Below are 21,062 nucleotides of genomic sequence, written 5' to 3'. Positions count from 1 at the left end.
AAGATCCATCAGAGTTAACTTTACTAAACATTCCACATATATTCTTATAAATAAAACTTATGTAATACAGCCAGAAGTTATAGTATTAGTGAAGAACAGATAGCAAGACTTTTTAAATAAACTATCACTATTAAAAGCTGGGCTTGGTGGCACAGGCCTGTAACCCCAGCACTTGGGAGGTTGAGGGAGGAGTACTGCCTAGAGTTTGAGCCCACCTGGACTATACAGTGAGTACAAGGCCAGCCTGAACTACACAGGGGGATCCTGTCTCCCCAGCCCCAAAATCACCAGGGATGAAAAGTTACACAGCTATGACATTTCAGATTAAAGACAAAATAAAAACACAAACAAAAGCATATTTTAAAAAAATGACAACTATCATGTAGTGTATTTAAAATACACTCACCTCTAATATGCCCAAGTAATATAATGAAAATATAAATTGATTTCATAGCATGAACCTAGATGATAATTACACTAATTCATTTAAAAATATTTCAATATGGAAATGTGAAAAGAAGACTTTTTCAGTTTAAATGACAGCAAAAAACTTACACGACACTAACAAGTTTTAAAAATGTGATAAACAGCCGGGGATGCAGCTCAGCGGCACCGCGCCTGCTGCGCAAGGTCCTGAGTTCGATCTCCGATACCACAAAAAAAAAAAAAAAAAAAAAGTGACAACCAAGTATGGTGGAAAGTCACAATTGGTGCTGTTCTGAATTAAACATTAGTAAAATTACCTTAGAAAAATATATATATATATATCTTTTTAAAGACAAAATCAACTAAAAATTAAGTTGACTCCAGCAGTTCTACTCCCCAAAGTTTACCATAATAGAAAATGTTCATAGTAGCCCCATCCTTAATAGCTAAAAACTGAAAACAATTCAAGTGTCCACCAACACCGGAATAGATAACTATATTACAATATATACAGATTACTAAATACTATACCACAAACAATAAATGAACTTCAACTATAGGCAAAAACACGGATAGACCAGGGACAAAATAAAGCAAAGATATACACACAAATAGCTACTGTATCTTCCTGTTTATATAAAGGTTAAAAACAGATAAGGTTTTATCGAGGAATATATAGCTAGTTTTTAAAAATAAAAAACAAGGGGGCTGTGGACTTAGCTCAGTGGTTCCGCTGCCTGCCTCGCAAACACAAGGACCCAAGCTTGATCCCTGGTACCAAATAAATAAATAAAATAAAATAAAACAAAGAGAATGATGGACTTAAAAGTTTGGAGAGTGCGCCCTTCTAACAGTGTGGGGTGGGGACACAGAGGGAGTGTGTCCAGGAAGGCACGCACCAGACAGACTGAAACAATCACTGTATTCTATGATTTAACTAGATAGTGCTTAGACAGATCTTCACTGTACAGTATACATTTTTAAACATCATATTTATTTTATATACGCATTGCATTTCATAATTTTAAAAATTACTGTAGCAGGTGAGGTAGGGACAGCAAACGATTGCCGACAGGGCAGTTGTTAGACAGTAAGAGGTTTGACATGCCAGGAGCTATTAATGTGAAACTAGCTACCTTCAGTCCAACATAAAATATAAAATATCTTCATTCCAGGGCCGGGGATTTAGCTCAGTGGTTTCTCTGCCTGCTGCGCAAGCGCAAGGACCCAAGTTCAATCCCCGGTACCAAAAAAAAATATCTTCATTCCAAATTCTTGTCAAAACACAATTTTAGTCTTCTCTCTAATCCTCAGCAATCATGTGTGTTAGAAAATGATTAAATTAAACATTCAAGCTAAACCAGAAATTCATCCTCAGACTACACTGATTTGCATCTCTCTGAACTGCTTTTGCAGGACTATCATGTTATGCAAAAGAAATTATAAAAGAAAAGACCAAAATAGGATGAAAATCAGGAATGTGGTCTCGTGGGATCAGTAAAGAAGAACATTTTAGGGAAAAAGAAGAAACACCATGGCATACTCTTCAGTGAAATAAATAGGACATACGTGTAAATACCGAATAGTTTCTCTGGTGTGACAATCTAAAAGTGTAAATAAGGATCAAAATGTATAATAGATAATGTGAAATAGGAAGAAAAGGTCTAAAGGAATAGGGGAAGTGGGAGGGGTAGGGGAAAAGAAAGAAGAGAAAAGAAAAAATATGAGAAAAAGGAAAACATGGAAACAAAGTCTTTGTAAATAGGGAAGGGTGGGGGGGTGAAGGGAGGCCAGGGAATGGGGAAAAAATAAGAACCAAGATATATCATGTAAAGGTACAAGATCCCAATGATGAATATAACTGTATTGTATACCTAAAATGTAGCAATAAATTTAATGAAAAAAACCACAAAACATTGAAGGGGCCGGGGATTTAGCTCAGTGGTTCTGCCGCCTGCCCTGCAAGTGCAAGGACCTGAGTTCGATCCCCAGTACCAAAAAAAAAAAAAAATTGAAAAAAAAAAAAAGAAGAAATACCATGGCAGCCACTAAAAAGCATCTGCTAATTTTAGAAACAAGTCATCAGTCACCACGTCAAGCACAGTTCTAAGCAGTAGAGAACAGAAGTCAGATTGCAGAGGACTGAAGAGTGAGGATGCGCAGAAAAACAATTAATTGTCAAGGAAAGAAAAGAAAAGGAATTGTGAATAAGATCGACAGATATTAAGAAAGAACATATTGAGTATGTATATATACTGATGACAAAGAATTTGAGGTAGAAGGGACATGTAAGATCTTTGAGCAATAATGATGCCATCTTGTTTATCCAAATCCCTTTCGTCTCTAAACCACCCAAAGAAGAAAATCCAAATTTCATTGCTTAGACATTAAGGTCATCAGTTTGAGCCAGATCTGCCTTTCCAGAATCACTTCATTAGATCCAGGATATCCCCACAGTGATGTCAAAGCTGCCAAAACATGCCATTTCAAAACAAGTTATTTCACAGTTCCACGCTTTTGTCAGCTATTTCTTCTACTAGAAACATTTTTAACCTGCTTGGCAAATGCCTATTCTGTCTTAAACATTTAGTTGAAATGTCACTCTTCTAAGAAGTTTTGACTAATTCATCCAAGCAGTGAGTTGCTCAATTGTGGAATTACATTTATCTTAGATATAATTCTAATTGTATTTTTCCCACACTGTTCAGTAATTTATTGATTTACATACCTGTTTCTTCCATCAGAAACAAAGCTCCCTGAGGGCAGAGTTTATCTTTGAATCCTCAGTCCTTAACACAATGAATGAGTAAAACTATAAACCCCAAATAAGGTTAATACTGTAGGCACTATTTCATGAGTGAACTGACTGAACCATCATATTCCACAACCTGAAAACACATGCGCACACCCACACCTCCCCCCACACACACACTTTAAAAAGTTAAAAAGCATTTTCATCAACTGATAAAAGATTAAACAAAATGCAGTCTATCCATATAATGGACTATTTGGCCATAAAAAGGATACATGCTACGACGGGCATGAACCTTGAAAACACTGCACAAAACAGAAGAAGACAAACACAAAAGGCCAAAGATTACATGATTCCATTCTCCAACCAATCCAGAACAGGCAAATCTATAGTGAGACTGCAGTGTGTATGGGGATTCTTTTTGGGGTGATAAAATGTTCTGGAATTAGATAATGATGATGGACACATAATATATACTGAATACACAGTACTTTCAGGGTCCACTGAATTGTACAGTTTAGGAAGGGAGAACATATTAACTAAAAAAATGAAAAGGAGGCTGGGGATTTAGCTCAGTGGTTTCGCCGCCTGGTGCCGCAAGTGCAAGGACCAAAGTTCAATCCCTGGTACCAAAAAACAAAAAATAAAAAAGAAAGTGAAGAACCAATTTTGTGTGTGTGTGTGTGTGTGTGTGTAGTGTGTTAATGACTGAATTCAGGGCCTTTGCACAGAGCTACATCCCTAGCCCGTTCATTCATTCATTCATTATTTGGGGGGGGGGGTCTGGGGAATCGAACTCAGGACCTTGCGCTTGCAAGGCAGACGGCGGCACCACTGAGCTAAATCCCCAGCCCCAGCCCTTTTATTTTTTGAGACAGGGTCTTTTTAAATTGCCCAGGCAGGATTCAAATCTGTGACCTTCCTGCCTCAGACACCCAGGGTACTGGGATTACAGATTCGGAGCACTGCACCCAGTTGACATAACAATATTTTAAAGACACAGAGAATTGAAGTGAAGCAGCCAGGGAAGATCAATAAAGACATACCACCAGAGAGGGAGAGAATGGTCGTGGTAAAATGCCATTACAGAGTCACGGAAGCCAAGGAAGAAGAAAGTAACAACGCACAGCAGCAAATATTGCAGAAAGACCAACTGTAAGTATTAAAAATGTCTCTGAAATTTAGTAATTTGGTGGTTTTGGTACTCTGCCTAGAAGAGCGTCACTGGAGAAAGAGGGGAAGGGACTGAAAAGAGCTGAAAAAGTAAGACAGCAAATGTATGAGGTTCTAAGAGGCCCTGTGACAGAGACAAACACAGGGACAGCATGGCCATATACCTGAACGTGGAAAGCACAGTTCTGAAAAGTAAAAGCAAGCCCTAAAAGATAGGAAGAACCTGGACTATCTGGACAACCAACATACCCTAGACAGGTAGATGAGGGGATGCTATTAAGAGGCTTTTCTCATAAAGGACAAATATATGTGTGCACAAAATACAAAGGAAAAAGGTCTATTCTTAAGGTATATATGTCTAAGCTGAGGAGAAGAAATCAGTAAGAGTTAAAGGTAACTAGAGAGAATTGTTGAATTAAAATTTCAGAGAAACAGGAGTAAGGGTGCCCCGATGAGGCAAGAAAAACTACCTGCAAGTGAAAATCACTGGAGATGGGCTTGGAGATTGAAGAAACGTAATTCACATTTTTACATCTGATCCTTTCTGTTTTTCTGAAAAGTAGGAGTCAAGCATATTTATAAGCATATGTGAGACGAGTGGGCCAAACTGAGGTATAGTTTGAGTTCTAAAAGTCTAGTAAAGGTGGGCATGGTGGCCCATGCCTATAATCCCAGCAACTCTGGGAGGCTGAAGCAGGAAGATGGCAAGTTTGAGGACAGCCTGGGCAACTTAATGACTGAGTGAAACATTTCTCAAAATAAAAATAATTTTAAAAAGGGCTGAGGATGTATCTCAAGTGTGAAGGTTCTGGGTTCAATCCCCAGCACCATCAAAAAAAGAAAGAACCAAAACAAACAAAAAAATCTAACAAAGTCATCAAAGAAAATGGGGAAAGTGATAACCTAAGAAAAGTAGAAGTAGGGCCACGGATTTAGCTCAGTGGTTCCGCCGCCTGTCCCGCAAGCGCAAGGACCTGAGTTCGAGTCCCGGTACACCGCCCCCCAAAAAAAGAAAAGTAGAAGTATACTTAAGCCTCATTGAGGGCCCAGCCGAAATGAAAACTTTAAATCTGGAACAGGATCTTTTCTGAACTTCTACAGAAGATTCTCACTGTAGAAGGGACAAAGGTAGATAATGAATTTTCTGAGTGACTACAATGAAAGAACAGAAACAATAAAAGTCTGGACTTACTAGCTGAGGAAATGTGGCCAGAGGGACCTGAAATGTGGCCAGAAGGGTAAAAACACAAAAAGTGGTGTCAATGAAGGTAAAGGTCAAATCTGAAGCTGGGTGTGGTGGCACACACCTGTAATCCCCACACTCTGGGAGACTGAGACAGGAGGATCCCAAGTTCCAGTCCAGCCTGGGCAACTTAACAAGATTTTGTTTGTTTGTTTTAAAAGAATAAGTTTGAATAAAACTAGGAAGTTAGTCAGAATGGAAATCTCAGAGTGAGCAAATTCAGTTAAGTAACAATCAGGCTGAAAGTATAACTAAAGAAATACACCAAGGCAGAAGATAAAAGAAGGAACTGGAAGCCCAGTCTAAAATGTGTGAGTTGTCCAAGATGATGATGATGATGACTCAAAGTGATCTGGGATGAGAGACCATCAGCTAGGTGTCAAAAGTCTTAAAGAATACCCTAGTATCTATCTGAACAATCTGGTTCAGGTTTACCAATAATAAAACACAGCAAGGTGTAACAATACTGTCCCAAGCCCCCATAGAAGAGTTATCATGAAATAAGAAAACAGGCTGCAGGCAACAATGATGGGCCAAGTTATTAAGTCCAGAGTTGGTGCAGTGTATGGAAAAATAAACATTCCTTACTCAAAGGACAAAAAGAAAACTACGGCCCTTCAGTGCAAAAAAAAGGTGGAGAAGCTGTGAAGAAAGTGAGTACACAAGGGAAGGCATTCTAAATGGTACAGAGAAAAGGGAGCCCAGGTACTCTCAAATGCAGAGGGAAAATACAGACTGAAAAAGGCTCACTGCGGGAAGGGCTTCGGCTGCAGGATATTCCCAAAGGAGACAGGAATTGCTAAAATAGAGATAAAAGTAACACACACTTAAAAGTAACTCATACTTAAAACAATAATTTTGGCAAAACTGTTTTGGTTTAGAACAGACACCCCTAGAGTTACAGTTCAAAGCAATAAAAAGAAACACTGGTCAAAAGTCATCAGGCAGGACATCTGTGTTTATTAACAGTACATCACGGCCAGGGATTTAGTTCAGCAGTTCCGCCAACTGCCTTGCAAGCACAAGGACCCGAGTTTGATCCCTGGTACAAAAAAAAAAAAAAAAAAAAAGAGTACATCCCTGAAATGGAGAGTCACTACTAATAAAGCCCTGATTCTCTTTACCTAATAACGGAAAAAAGCTGTACATTCTAATCTCCAGATACATGAAACCAACTAATAACCTTATTACAAAAAGCTGCCTAACAAATTAATTATATTTGAAACATACTAGCATAATATGCAAAATAAATCCAAACAAGCTCCTTTAATAAACAAATCATTTTAAATAATAAATCATCTCAAATTTATTCACTTCATGAAGTGAAAGAAATGGAAGAAGTAGAAAAACCTACCTAATGTTACTGTTTTGGATAGACCTGGATGATCTTTTTTCTTTTCGTTTCTATTCCTATCTTCATTGGAATTCACTTGGGCTCAGTATTCAACTTGTTCAGAAAGATCACCTCATTATGCTAGAACCTAGATTTTCTCATATCTAACTCAACATGCTTTCCATTTCATCAAGCTGCCTCTTTTTATTAAAACTTAAAAGAAGGACAGGTCTAAGCCAAGTCATTAACAGTAGTAAGCACCACCAGCATTCACAAAAATTACCTATCCTGCTACATCAAAACTTTCCTTAGTATTAAACTACCATGTTCAGCATAACGTTGATTTTAAACATTGGTAAATGTGTTAGCAAAGAACCACAAACTATTTTGAAACCCTAAAGAAATGTTATTTATAGTTTATGTCAGCTTATCTGCTCTGCGTATTTTTTATTTGGCACAAAGAATCCTAACAGAAAATAAACATTCAGGAATAGACAACCCCTTTTCATAGACACTACACCTCAGAAGACCATGTAAACTTGCGTAATATACACCACTGACTGGTAAAAGAGGGCTAAACCACGCACTCTTAATGGGGGTGAGGTGCCTTCCAGGGAGGCAAAATGGTTCTTGAGAGAGCAGGGAGGGAGAGAAAACTGATGGTAAATGAAACAAATGGGTAGGGGAGATGAGGAATAAGAAAAATGGAGGCAAAAAGGCTCCTTGGGGGATTACAGTGGGAAAAAATGGCTGAGAAATACTGAGTTAAATATTAGTTTTTATATCAACACATTAATAATTATCACCCTCTAAGAAAATACCTAAATATTTCCTCTTTTTTCCCTATTTCATCAAGTCTACTGCCTCAATGATCATCATAAAATTGAATCTCAGGCACCTATAAATACACTTATTTCTTTATCCTACTTCCCTTTGATTATCTATACATTTTTCATTTCTACATAGCATCAAATGCTACAAAATATGCTAATCGAACCTGAAGGGTTTTAGTTCATTCATTCAGTAATTATTAGCAGAATGCCAATTATTTGACTAGCATTGCTAGTGGTTTTTTCATGCGCTTTATTCAACATTGTTATTTCTCACTGATAATAAATAAATAATGTAAGATGATACGGAGCAGCTCTAAAAAACCATTAAATCCTATGATTCTACATGAAACAGACAGGATACAAGTTTTGAAAGCATGTAGTTTCAAAAGCTAAGCATGTAGAATTAGGGACACCCCCACACACACACCAAGTACTGAAAAACATTCTGAGTTTGGTGAATGGAGGGAAAAGAGAAGGGAAGAGAGAAGAAAAGGGTGAAAGAGAGATGATAAATAAGGCTACAAGAACCAAGTAAAAAGCTTTCCCAATGTAAGATCAACATGTCAACAACTGGCCACCATCAGAACCCAAAAGCATCACAGTGAACTGGACAGATATTTTCTGTACATGGGTAAGTTTTCTGAGTTTCAAAGACCATATAGTCAGATTCTGCTTTTTAAGAAATCTGCTATTAACTAGACAGTTTTGAAAAGTGACTCCTGAAACTAAAGTGTATAAAGAACCATTTAGAGACAAGTGCCCAACTGCAACCCAAGACTCACTTATTTATCGCAACCAACTTATTTTACTGCAACTAACCTGAATCCTGAGGTTTTAGTTTAGAAAAAACTACTCCTATTAACCTTTTGTCTCAGAAGAAAAACAACATGCATGCCACAGGCTCGTCACCACTGGTATATAGTTTTCTAATGTTTTTCGACATCATTTTAACATTTTGGTCCTACAACAAAGAAATAACATTCACTCTTGTTTCTGTAAAATACCAGCAGAATAACAACAAAGGAATGCATTTTTACTTATTTTAGGTTAAAAATAAAATGTTATAACATGTATAACTTTTTTTTTTTTGGCACTGGGGATCAAACTCAGGACCCTGCGCTTGCGAGGCAGGCTGCGGAACCACTGAACTAAATCCCCGACCCTTAACACATACAACTTTTAATTCCTCACGTCAATTGACTTTTTTTATTCATCTGCAAGCCTGAACTGTAACAGACAAGCGATCTTCAAATTTTCCTTTTGATTAGGCTTACTGTGCATTTTTTAAAATACTGTAATTGTAAGTATATGGCCTGTAAGCAATTTCTAACTATTCCTAGCAGGAAGATTCCTTTTTTTGGGGGGGTACTGGGGATCCAACTCGGGTCCTTGCACTTACAAGGCAGGCGGTGGAACTACTGAGCTAAATTTCCAGCCCCGAAAGATTCCTTTTTTTCCCTTCTATATCCTCTCTCTTTTCCTCTATTCCCCCTCTCTCCTTATGCCAGGGATCTAACTTCAGGCTTGGTGCACGCTAGGCAAGCACTGCTCTATAGCCAAGAATATCCTCTTCTGGTTGTTTATTTGTTCAGGATCACTATACAGTTATTCCAGGCTGGCCTCAAACTCACCAGCCTCCTGCCTCAGCCTTCCAAGTGCTGGATTACATGTGTGTGCCACCGTACCTGGCAAAAGATGTCTTTTTAATGTTTTTAAAAATAATATACTGTACAATAATTGAGAACATATGGCTGAAAGCTACTGTGAATTCAGTATAGTGTTAATCAAAAGGGAATCTGCATGTATTTGAAAAACAGAACTACATATGCATTAAATAATTTATTCCCCTTATACACAGAACTCAATAATTTTTGGTAGAGTCAAGGATCAGATCCAGTAATTATCCTCTCAGGAACTAAAAGTCTTTATGTAAGGTATACAGCAATTTATTGGAACAATATATTGCACACCAATTTTTTTTTAAAAAAAAAAACCTCAATGGACACCCACCTGCAACCAGCGAGATGGTGAGGACCCCTCGGCACGCCCACCTGCCAGTAGCTTAGCTGTGAGGGCCCCCGCTGTCCCCCACCATCATCTCTGGCCTCTTGGCTGTGCCACTACCTGGTTCTTCACTACAGAGGCACAGGGGGACATAAATGCCATTGTCCTGAGCTTCAGAAGTGAAAAACAGATAGAGGGCCTCTCTCAGGCTCCCTGATGAAAACTGAAGCCCCCTGGAGCAGTGAAGAGAAGAATCTCTGCAGTAAAGGCACACCAGACCACCGTACTTGGTAAATTGGAGGGATCATCACCTCCCACTGGAACCTGGACTATCTTCAGGGGAAGGCCAGCTGGAACCTGCAATAGAACCTTGCAGAGTTCAACCCGGCAGGAGGACAAGGAGCTCAACTTGGGACTGGCGGCCAAAAATCTGCCTGAATCTCAAGGGTCTGTGACTGGCTTGCTGACACTCATTCACTTATATCTGCACATGGCTGCCCACGTTGTCTATTGTGATAGCAGAGACATACCCTGAAGGAGGCCCTTCATTTTTATCTTTTATTTGTTATTTTCAAAATTATTATTATTTTGCTCTTATTTTTAATTTTTACCTTTTTCTTTTTCTACTGTTTTCAAATTTTTATTTTTCTCTTTCTCTCTCTCTCTCTCTCTCTCTCTCTTCCTTGCTGTCCCACATTGTTCTTCATCTCCCTTTGTGTTCCTGTTCTGGCCCTAACTCACATTTCTTCTTTTTCTTTTCTTCTCTTTTTCCTTCTCTCACCTGTGTCCTCTGGCCTCACTGCTAACCTTCCCCTATCCTTCTATCTACCTATCCCTCCCTCCCCAACTCCTTCTAACTCCCCATCCCAAAAGCCAAAGTTGCTATATTGAGTTTATTCACTAAAAACATATGTTGGGTTGGTCTGCGATTTTGATTAAATTCACACAGTTAAAGGTGACAGATTAATAACTACCACAAATTGTCATTTTCTAAGATGTACTTGACTATATCACTTGGGCTCAGGTGTTGTGATTGATCTAATCAGTTGTCCTTCCTGGTATAATGAAAATGAGACAGACTCAGAGGCACTAGAGACTCAAAACCTAAAGACCAGCTGTATCTGGAAGACACCTCTGAGAAGTAATCATTCCATAAGAGTTCTAACTACAAGCAGCAAAGATACCTATAATAAGCACCTTCAAAGTATTCACACAGGAATTAAAACAAGGACAATACCAAAAACAAAAATGAGAAGACATTTATGCAAAGCACAAACACAGACCTCCACCCCACAAAAGGCAAATTCTGGGGGAAATGAGGTGGAAAAATCTGACAATCAACCACCTGGAAACCCTGAACCCATAGCACAGGAAGTCACAAAACAGATGAATGAGGCTCTAGAAAAATTCAAAGCAGAAATAATCTCCCAGATAACTACAGAGACGGTGAGCAGAGTGAAAGACATGATTAGAGGCTCTAGAACACAAACAGATAAAAAAAAAAAAATAGATGAGCTCAGAAACATGCTGGAAGCCATGACTGCCCAGCATATGAAAGAAATGGAAACCATAATCACCCAACATAAGAAAGAAATGGAATCCATGAAACAGATTCAAACAGATATTCAGGAGATTAAAAAATCCATTGAGGGCCAAGGATTTAGCTCAGTGGTTCCGCCACCTGCTGTGCAAGCGCAAGGACCCAAGTTCGATCCCCAGTACCAAAAAAAACCCCCCAAAAACTCCACTGAAAGCATGCAGAGAGGATTAAGGGAATCTGAAGTTAGACTATCAGATATAGAAGACAGGATTGTGGTGAAAGACCATGAAAACAGAGAGTTCTTAAAAACAGTAAGGGACCAAGAGAAATCAATCCAGCAGCTGCTAGATAATGCAAAGAAGAATAACATAAGACTGATAGGAGTCCACGAAAAAATAGGAGAAAGTACAATTGACATTAAAAAGCTGTTCACAGAAGTAACAGTAGAAAACTTCCCAGACAGAGGTAGAGAATTGGACATACATATAGAGGCATATAGAACTCCAACTAGCCATGATCAAAAAAAAAAAATCTACACCTAGACATATAATAGTCAAGATCCCAGAAACCCAACAGAAGAACAAAATCCTACAGGCAGTTAGAGAAAAGAAACAAATCACCTACAAAGGAAAGCCCATCAGAATCATGGCAATCTTCTCAACACAAACCCTCAAATCAAGGAGAGCCTAGAGTCAAGTATTTCAAGCCCTAAAGAAAATAACTTCCAACCTAGACTGTTGGATCCTGCAAAATTATCTTTCAAAATCAATGGGGGCGGGGGCAGGGATGTAGTTCAGTGGTTTTGCCACCTGCTGCACAAGCGCAAGGACACAAGTACGATCCCCAGTACCAAAAAAAAAAAAAAAAAAAAAAAAAAAATCGATGGGGAAATTAGATACTTCCATGACAAAGAACACCTGAGAAATTTCATGAACACCAAACCAGCACTACTAAACAATTCTAAACAATATCCTAGAAAAAGAAAATGAAGGTCACTATTCCATGAGGCCCAACAGAGGGAAGTCACCAGGCAAGGTAAGACACTAAAGGGAAAGGGGGAAAAATAAGAAATAAAAGAGCCAACAACAGTAAAACATCAGGATAAGGATGAGTCAATATCTATCAATTATAACCATCAATGTTAATGGCCTCAATTCACCAATCAAAAGAAACAGACTGGCAGAATGGATTAAGAAGCAAAATCCAACAATAGGCTGTATACAAGAAACACACCTAACTCAAAAGGAAATTCATAGACTGAAAGTAAAAAGATGGAAAAGAGTTCTCCATGCGACAGGAACCCAGACAAAAGCAGGCCTAGCAATCTTATTTGCAGACAAAGCAGATTTCAAACCAAAACCAATTAAGAGAGACAAAGATGGTCACTACATCCTTGTGAAGGGAACAACCCAGAGGAAGAGATGACAATCATAAATATATATGCACCAAACATGAATGCCCCCAACTATAAAAAACAAATATTAATGGACATGAAAAACCAAATAAACACTAACACAATTGTAGTGGGGGATTTCAATACCCCACTATCACAAATAGATCATCTAGACAAAAAATTAACACCAAATTCTAGAACTGGGGGCTGGGGATTTAGCTCAGTGGTTTCGCTGCCTGCTGCACAAGTGCAAGGACCCAAGTTCGATCCCCAGTACCAAAAAAAAAAAAAATTCTAGAACTGAACCAAGCTATTGAACAAACGGACTTAATAGGTGTTTACAGAGTCTTTCACTCCACAAAATCAAAATACACGTTCTTTTCAGCTGCATACTGGTCATTCTCCAAAATGGACCACATGCTAGCTCATAGGACATATCTCAGTAACTGCAAAAGAACTGAAATCACCCCCTGTATATTATCAGACCATAGTGCAATAAAACTGGAGATCAATAAACCAATAACATAAGCAAGTACAACATCCCCCACAAACACGTAGAAATTAAATAACAACCTCCTGAACAACCAATGGGACACAGAGGAAATTAAAGAAGAAATTAGACAGTTTCTAGAAGTAAATGATAATGCCAATACAACATATAGGAATCTATGGGACACAAAGAAAGCAGTTCTAGGGCTGGGGATTTAGTCCAGTGGTTTTGCCGCCTGCTGAGCAAGCGCAAGGACCTGAGTTTGATCCCTGGTACCAAACAAACAAACAAAAAAGAAAAAATCAGTTCTACATGGGAAATTCATAGCAGTGAATACCCATCTTCGAAAAACAGAGGGAACTCAAATAAATAACCTAATGTAGAACCTCAAGCTCCTAGAAGAAGAAGAGCATAACAAACCCAAAGCTCGTATAAGAAAAGAAATTATAAAGATCAGAGCAGAAATCAATGCAACAGAGACTAAGAGAACAATACCAAAAAATTAATAAATCAAAGAGTTGGTTTTTCGAAAGAATAAATAAAATCGATAAACCTCTAGCCAACCTTATCAAAAGAAAGGAAGAAAAGGCTCAAATCCATGCAATTAAGAATGAAAAAGGTGAAGTCACAACAGACCCAGCAGAAATCCAGAGGATCATCAATACCTACTTCGAGAACCTGTACTCAAATAAAATGGAAAACACAGAAGAAATGGACAGATTCCTAGATACACACAAATTCCCAAAGTTAAATGAAGAAGATATAGAAATTCTACACACCCCAATTACAATGAGTAAAACTGAAAAGGTAATAAAAAATTTACCAACAAAGAAAATCCCAGGTCCTGATGGCTTCACTACTGAATTCTACAAGACATTTAAAGAAGAACTATTGCCATTACTCTTAAAACTCATCAGGGAAATTGAAAGGGAAGCAATATTTCCGAATTCATTCCTGGAACCAAGTGTTACTTTGATTCCAAAACCAGGGAAAGGCCCAACCCAAAAAGAGAACTGTAGGCCAATCTCCCTCATGAACATAGATGCAAAAATCCTCAACAAGATACTAGCAAACAGAATACAGAGGGTCATCGAGAAGATCATACACTCTGACCAAGTCGGATTTATCCCAGGGATGAAAGGATGGCTCAACATTCATAAATCAATAAATGTAATACACCATATTAACAGAGCCAAGGACAAAAACCATATGATCATCTCAATAGATGCAGAAAAAACACTGGACAAAATTCAACACCCATTCAAAAAATCCTACAGAAAATTGGAACAGAAGGTCTTTATCTCAACCTGATTAAGGCTATCTATGAAAAACCAACAGCCAACATCATACTAAATGGTCAAAAACTGAAAACTTTCACACTAAAATCAGGAACAAGACAAGGATGCCCAATGTCACCACTCCTGTTCAATATAGTTCTGGAAACATTAGCCACAGCAACTAGAAAAGAGAAAGAAATAAAAGGAATAAAGATAGGAAAGGAAGAGGATAAACTGTCATTATCTGCTGATGATATGATACTTTTTCATAGAAGACCCAAAAGACTCCACCGGAAGACTTCTAGACTTACAGCATCCAAAAAAATGAAATATCTAGGAATCAATCTAACAAAGGAAGCAAAAGACCTCTACACTGAAAACTACAGCACTGTGGAAAAAGAGATCGAAGAAGATATAAGAAAATGGAAAGATATCCCTTGCTCCCGGGTAGGAAGAAGCAATGTAGGGAAAACGGCCATATTTCCAAAACTGCTATGTAGATTTAATGCAATGCCAATTGAAATTCCAACAAGATATTTCACAGAACTAGAGAAAACCATCCAAAAATTCATTTGAATCCAGAAGAGACCTAGAATAGCAAAAGCAATTCTAGGCAACAGAGACATGGCTGGGGGTATCACAATCCCCAACTTGAAACTATACTGCAAAGCTACTGTGATAAAAACAGCATGGTATTGGCAAAGAAACAGACCTGAGAATCAGTGGGATAGATTAGAAGATGCAGGAACAACTCCAGACATACTCAGCCGCCTCCTCTTTGACAAAGGAGCCAACCACCCTCACTGCAGGAAAGAAAGCCTCTTTAATAAATGGTGTTGGATAAACTGGATTTCAACCTGCCAAAGATGAAAACTACACCTGTACTTATCACCATGCACTAAACTAAGATCAAAGTGGATTAAAGATCTAAATATTAACACAGAAACACTAAACTTGCTGGAAGATAAGTTAAGTAGAACTCTTGAAGACACTGGCACAGGAAAAGACTTCATGCACAAAACCTCAGTAGCATGGGAACTAGCACAAAGAATCAATAACTGGGATCTCATCTTATTAAAAAGCTTCTGCACTGCAAGAGAAACCACCAACAGAGCTAAAAGACAACCTACAATGTGGGAAAAAAATTTTAGCAGCTGTACCTCAGACAAAGGGCTACTATCTAGAATATACAAAGAACTTAAAAAAAAAATCAGACCCCTCCCCCCAAATTCAAAGACCCAATTCAAAAATGGGCATCTGAAATGAATAAACATTTCTCAGATAAAGATGTAAAAGCTGCAAATAAACATATGAAAAAATGTTCAACATCACTGGTCATTCGAGAGATGCAGATGAAAACAATACTGAGATTCCACCTCATCCCAGAAAGAATGGCTGCTATCAAGAAATCAACCAATAACAAATGCTGGCGGGGGTGCAGGGAGAAAGGAACCCTTCTCCATTGTTGGTGGGAGTGCATAATGGTGCAACCACTGTGGAAATCAGTATGGAGATACCTCTAAGAATTAGGACTAGAGGTCCCATTTGACTCAGCTTTTCCCCTGCTGGGTTACCTTCCCAAAAGAATTAAAAGAATCATACCAGAGTGATATATGTGCACCCAAGTTTATAGCGGCACAGCTTGTTATAGTGAAAGCCTGGAAACAGCCTAAGTGCCCATCAACTGGAAACTGGGTAAAGAAGATGTGGTTTTTTTAATAAAACGGAGTACTACTCAGCCATAAAGAACAAGAAACTAGAGACATTAATAGCTAAATGGATGCATATTGAGGCCATACTCTTAAGTGAAATAAATAGGACACATATGTGTAAATACCGAATAGTTTCTCTAGTGTGAGAAACTGAAAGTGTAGATAAGGATTAAAATGATTAAAATGAATAACTGATAATTTGAAATAGGAAGAAAAGTCCAAAGGGGTAGGAGAAGTGGGAGGGGAAGGGGAAAGAAAAGAAGGAAAAGGAAAAATTATGAGAAAAGGAAAAAATGGAAACAAAGTCTTTGTAAATAGGGAAGGCGGTAGGGGGTGAGGGGAGCACGGGGAATGGGGAAAAAATAAGAATCAAGATCCATCATGTACAGGTACAAGCATCAATGATTAATGTAAATGTATTGTATGCCTAAAATTTACAATAAAAGAATTTAAGCAAAAACAAAACCTCAATGATTTGAGTAATTCATAATGTAAAGATACAGCAGACCTAGTCAACTTAACAAAAAATAAAAACAGCTGTTAGCCTCATGACATTGTACTTTGCGAAATTAAAACTATTTTTATCTACAGTTTTGAACATATTAGACCCTTAACCTGCATGTATGCCTTTGTTCTATTCTTGTATCTTCACCTTATATATCTTTTTGTTTGTTCCAATGACTTGCATACATAACTCTATGTCTATCTGACATTTTCCTTGCATTCCAGTAGAATTTCACATTTAACCTTCGTGCCCAAGATCAACTCTACCATGTACTGACAGTCTATAAAACTGAAGTGTCACAGAAATTTCTGTTTCTGTACAAACACTTCTGTGGAATCTTTATTTTCTCCATCTTCCTTTCCATATCATCTTATTTTATATCTCCTTTCCCAAGTATCTCCTTATATTGTTTCTATTTCAGAAACTATTTTCCCCTGCATCATGTTGAGGACGCCAAATTATTTAATAAAAAATGTTGACTCTTAACTAGTAAGCTTCAGAAATACTTTTCTAAGTGTGCAGATTAATGTTCTTTTCCCTCTGTTCTGTAATTTTTTTTCTAAAATCTTTTCTTTGCCAGCTCCATCCCTATTTTACATTTGACAAGCAGAAACTTTCTTAGTCCAAGATGTTTAAAATGTTCTTGCCCTATTCTATTCAGTTGGATGTTGGTCAAATCCCCTTCTAAATTATGTAGCCAAGAAGGTGTTCCTGCCCCAACTGACACAATCTAGAAAGCTATCACTGTAACTCTACTACAATGCAACTGGAATACTTTCACTATCCAAGTCCATGTTGTCCTGAACAAATGAATTACATAATAAACGAATTCCCACAACACAAGACATCAAGACAAATGCCTATAACATATTACTTCTGTCCACTGATTTTCTAAAATATGTCGTCTCTCAAAGAGTAAAGAAAAAGCCGGGGAATTTAGCTCGGTGGTGCCACCGCCTGCCTCGCAAGTGCAAGGGCCTGAGTTCAATTGCCAGTACCAAAAAAAAAAAAAAAAAAAAAAAAAAAAAAAAAAAATGAGTAAAGGAAGAAAGGCAAAGATTAATACAAGGAAGGCCAGGTTAACTCTACTGTTTCTTCAAGTAGTGACCGACCATGCAGCAGATAAAGTTGCCTCGTTTTCCGCTTGGTACAGACTTTGCATTACTGCCAGAAATCACACGTTAAAGAACTGTTTAAAAGAGATTTTAGCAAGCAAGTATGATCACTGGTACTATACCAATTTTGCTTTCCATATAATTCAAAATGATTTTTAAACACTGGAAATTTCTCCCAAATTGACAGATGATTCATCACAAATTAAGTACTACAGGGAGAATACAGGAAAGATAAGGTATGTAGCAGAACCTTGATTAATACCAGATAAATTCAGGTCCATGTCAGTAACATTAAAGAACATTAACTATAAAAATAATTGGATTACGATCAATTTACTAATACAATGCCAAGAGTTTAAATTTTATATACAAATATATCCATGGAACATATACACAAAAACACACTGCTTTTCAAGTATCTGCAGAGAGTGTTTCTATGTAAACACAACAATTAAGAAGAGTAGGGGCCAGGGATTCAGCTCAGTGCCACAGCACCTGCCTTGCAAGCACAAGGTCCTGCGTTCGATGCTGGTACCAAAAAAAGGAACAGTGAATGACAAAACCACAAGACACCCATATACTAAAGACCGATACACAGTATTTGTAAACTATATATTTAAAAGATAATGATTACTATCTGCATTAAAGATTCTAAGTCTTAATATCTTAGCATTTAAATTTGCACTTCATGTATTTAAAGCAAATATATCACCAAATGTGTGACTAGTTGGGAGTGATTTTTTATGTTTAACGTATTTGAAAATAACATCTTGAGTTACACGGCACATTAGTGGCATCCTATTTCTCTTAAGCAGTTCCTGACTTTTCAAAATCCCTAAAGAACTAGTTATGCACAACTGCCAACTCAAGTTAATAATAGCAATGAACCACACTCGTCTGAAACCATAAGACTGTCAGGTGACAAAAACAAGAAGTCTGAATTTAACTCAAATAAAAGCCTCTCCATGTTGAATGCAAAAAGGCCTATTAATCGTAGCAACAGGACCATGAGGGACTACAGCCTTTAAGATATCTGTTGCCCACAACAAAATCTATTCTTGCAAAAGGATTCACCTATCCAGCCCTATAGTTTCACAAGTTACATCCTGCTTTTTTGTTTCACTGTAGAGTCTGAGATTTTTACAGAAGCAAATTATGGCTGTTTCAATTCTTTTGCCTCTTCTGCTATAAGTGTATGACCAAGTGAAAATCCTGAGCACAGGAGGGCTCAGGCAACCACTGCGAACCCAGACCTTCAACAATCCACAGCTATAATAAATTTAAGGTTCATTAAGTAAACAACAAAACAGCAACTCCATCTCAACTTTGGTGTCTCTTGGGTGGTTCTAAAATTGGCACAAAGATTTTTTATCTCTTCAACCCTGAAAATGGTACATCAAATGTATTAAGAATTCAACAGTCTTGTAATTCATTAGTGCAGTTACGTGTCTCTTCAAAATACTATATACTGTCAAGTTGTCGTGTTATAAAAACTGTAACTTTTCATTATTTTAACTTTAGTTAATTCCAATAATCCCAGTACTTGGTGAGAAATATAAAATCTATTACAATGGGTCCACACCATATCACCATAATTCATTAAACAAAATTTTTTAAAATCCATCTTTGACTGCTTAAGTTAGAAGCCTGGATGTGGAGACAGAAGTAAAATGAATGCTTTTTCAAGATCTTGTCTAGTAGGACAAGACATATGTATACCTACAATCTTTGATATAAAATATATGAAGCAATTTACAGATTAATTTACCTGAAACCCAGTTTTAAAATGTCTTAAAGCTGAAGACTGTTTGTTTTGTATTTGTATCCCTACTGAATCCATGGCACAGTGCTCATTTCTTCATATGCATTACCTCCAATTTCTGTATCAACCCTGGAAGCAATCATGTTTTACATAGAAACACATCTGTGCTGCTCATTCATGACAGACCTGTGATGCAAACTTGGGTTTAATTTAATCATCCATAGTACAAGCATGTTTAGTGCACTAATAAATGTATTAAGTGGGGAAAAACAAGAGACAACTAAAATGCCCATCAATAGGGAATTTGGTAAAAAAAATTGTAGTATATTCATGTACTGTGGTACCCATCGATACAATGAAATAATGTGCAGGCTTTTAAAAGAATGTGAGGCGTTTGTGAAGGCCTCTAAGGTAATTATTACATACGGAAAAGAAGATTCAAAATAATAATGGGTATCACTGATATGAAGGCAAAAATATTAATATGCTTTGTGTATAGGTTTTATTATTATCATTATTTTGCAGTACTGGAAGATCAAACCCAAGGTTTCGCACACAGTAGGCAATCACTCTGCCACTAGGCTACATTCCCAGCCCTTAATATTTTCAAGGAAGAGAAATAAGAAACTTAATACAAAGATATACAACTACCAAAAGAAATGACCTCAAGGAAATGAAACTGGAATTGGAGAAAGAAAGGGAGACGTTTGTACGTATTGTATTATACTCTTATACACCTTAGTCTGGTGGTAAAACTTTGTATTAATCCCAATAATCGCTTCTTTGATTCCCCAGGTTCTGGATACACTCTCTTCAGAGGAATACACAATAACTTAATAACCATTATACTCTTAAGAAGGAACATGATCTGTTTTTTCCACTGGAAGGTTTCCAGATAATGAAGACTAGACCAGAGTAAAGTATGACGGCTACAAGCTTGAAAACAAGTGTAGATACCACAAATCTCAGAAACAACGGAACAATGTAAAAATTTTCCGAAACAGAAAACCCAAGAGTTGAATTAATAAGACCTTTATTTCTCTGTCAACCTCCTCAGCCTCTTTTCAAATCAAAAATCTAAAATTCACCAAGTCTTAGTGCTTCTACCTCTTAAATATCTTGAGTTAGACCACCACTGCAACCACACGGCCACCATCTCAAGTCTAAGGCACCACAACCTCTCAGTTTAAATTATTCTACCAGTCTCTCTCCTTTGGCTTTCCTCCAATTCATTCTCCACCCTAGTCAAGCACTGTAGCCCAAGTGGGAAAATTTTAGTATGTCATTTTGCCTACATTAAAATCCCTTGTCAAGAGATTAAAACTAGACCCATATCTATCACCTTGCACTAAACTAAGATCGAAGTAGATTAAAGGTCTAAATATTAAGACAGAAACACTAAACTTGCTGGAAGATAAGTTAGGTAGAACTCTTGAAGACACTGGCATAGGAAAGGACTTTATGAACAAAACCTCAGTAGCACGGGAACTAGCACAAAGAATCA

At 37.6% G+C, this 21,062-nt stretch overlaps 1 protein-coding gene across 2 annotated transcripts in view; it reads right to left on the bottom strand.

Annotated features, from left to right (window-relative positions):
• Fnip1 (folliculin interacting protein 1) overlaps nt 1–21,062 on the bottom strand; it is a 119,654-nt gene that overhangs the window by 74,135 nt on the left and 24,457 nt on the right. The window lies entirely within an intron of this gene.

This window comes from Heterocephalus glaber, unplaced genomic scaffold (genome assembly GCF_053883595.1).
Source record: "Heterocephalus glaber isolate CG9 unplaced genomic scaffold, H.glaber_assembly_v1.0 deba00001606, whole genome shotgun sequence".
NCBI lineage: Eukaryota > Metazoa > Chordata > Mammalia > Rodentia > Bathyergidae > Heterocephalus > Heterocephalus glaber.
The sequence above is the reverse complement of the archived record's forward strand: the minus strand, read 5'-3'. Positions and strand labels throughout refer to the sequence as shown.